Source organism: Chrysochloris asiatica, unplaced genomic scaffold, assembly GCF_000296735.1.
Source record: "Chrysochloris asiatica unplaced genomic scaffold, ChrAsi1.0 scaffold00199, whole genome shotgun sequence".
Taxonomy (NCBI): Eukaryota; Metazoa; Chordata; class Mammalia; order Afrosoricida; family Chrysochloridae; genus Chrysochloris; species Chrysochloris asiatica.
The window spans coordinates 3176745-3178483 of record NW_006408717.1 but is presented as its reverse complement, the minus strand read 5'-3'; the positions used below and the strand labels follow the sequence as shown (position 1 = coordinate 3178483).

The window sequence follows — 1739 nt, the reverse complement described above, 5'->3', positions numbered from 1 at the left end:
GAGATCAAAGAGATTGTCTGAAGATTTCTGCATTCTGTTGGGGCACCTCTTTTGGAATGGGTACAAAGATGTATCTTTTCCAATCAGTCGGTCAGATAGTTGTCTTCCAAATTTCTTGGCATAGGAGAGTGAGTTCCTCCTGTGCCACCTCACTTTCTTGAAAGATTTCAATTTGTATTCCATCAATTCCTGGTGCCTTGTTCTTTGCCAATTCCTTCGATGCACCTTGGACTTCCTCCTTCAATATCATTGGCTCTTGATCATAAGCTACCGCTAGAAATGGTTGAACATTAACCATTTCCTATAGGTAGAGTGACTCTGTGTGTTCCTTCCATCTTCTCTTGATGCTTTTTGCATCATTCAATAATTTTCCCAGAGAATCTTTCAATAATGAAAGTCAAGGCTTGAATTTTTTCTTCAGTTCCCCCAGCTTGAAAAATGCTGAGCATGTTCTTCTGACCAGTATAGACAAGAAGAAAAGTATTCAATGGGGATTCTACCGTCCTCCGTTCACTCTGAAACTAAACTTCCTCGTGTAAACTCATAAGCCAGCCACTTTGTGCCTGTATAATCCCACCCTCCCCTCCCCATTTTAGGTAGCTAATGTCTAAATTGCCCATCTCTATCAATCCTGTGTACCGAGAGGATAGATAGACTTGATCCTTGATGTGAAGATTCCTTCCCTCTTGGTTGGTATTTTGAGCTACTACATCTATAAGTAAAGGTCAAGTTCATCAAATTGTAGCAAATTACACTTGCTTCCTGTATCAAATGTCTTTATGTTCCTCTAGTTGAGTTCTGATCATCAAGCCATCAGGCTGGGTCAGATGGGTACTATCTGCAAGTTGGGTATTCTTGTGTACTTCCTCCCACTTCTTATCAGCTGGATACTTCACTCTCAACTCTAGCCCCCAATGGCTAGGTCAGTGTCCATGGGCTCAGGGTTTCCCAAGTCTCTCCAGGTTTTGGACCAACTAGCCCTTCCTCTTCTCTCTCTCATCTCAGGGTTGACAGGAGTCTGTGGAACATGGTCAAGCTCAGCCCATGTCTTCATTACTGTCTTTACCTTACACTCCCAAGTAGACCAACATGGTCACCAGTGAGTTTACAATCCTGCACATGTGTTTCCTTTGAGTTTCAATCTTGGAAGGGAGTTTGTCCTGAATGGACTTGATGGCTTGCCTTGATGGCTGCCAGGTGAACAGCTTGCTTGTTCTTGTAAAAGCCAAACGGTCTGCTTTTTTTTTTTTTTCCCCTGCTGGTCTTTCTTTCAAGAAGTGTTTTATGCTCCTCTAGCTGCTCCAGGTTGGTCTACATGTCCTTTCAAGTGGGGGTGCCCCACCTCAGAAGGTTCTGGATGGACTCAGGATTCCACTTCAGGCCCTATACTCTACAAAGGCTTCACAAGAAGCTTATTTCACTGGGCAAGTTGTAGAGCCCCTTTTTGGTCTCCCAAGGAGCTCTGGTAGCATAGTGGTTATGAGTTGGGCTGCGAACCACAAGGTCAGCAGTTTGAAACTACCAGCTGTTCCGTGGGAGAAAGATGAGGCTTTCTGCTCCCGTAAAGATTTACAACCTTGGAAACCATGTATAGGGTCGCGATGAGTCGGCACCGACTCCACGGCACATAACAACAACATATATCCCTATGAACTTGTTAATGCGTAGAAAAGTTCTAGAAGCATTTACCAGGTACCTCTAAAAGCATTTAAGCAGGGGTCAGTGGGAGACTGACTTCT

General features: G+C 44.0%; 1 protein-coding gene across 1 annotated transcript in view; it reads left to right on the top strand.

Moving 5' to 3' along the window:
* Positions 1–1739, top strand: part of MRPL39 (mitochondrial ribosomal protein L39) — a 38463-nt gene that overhangs the window by 24334 nt on the left and 12390 nt on the right. The window lies entirely within an intron of this gene.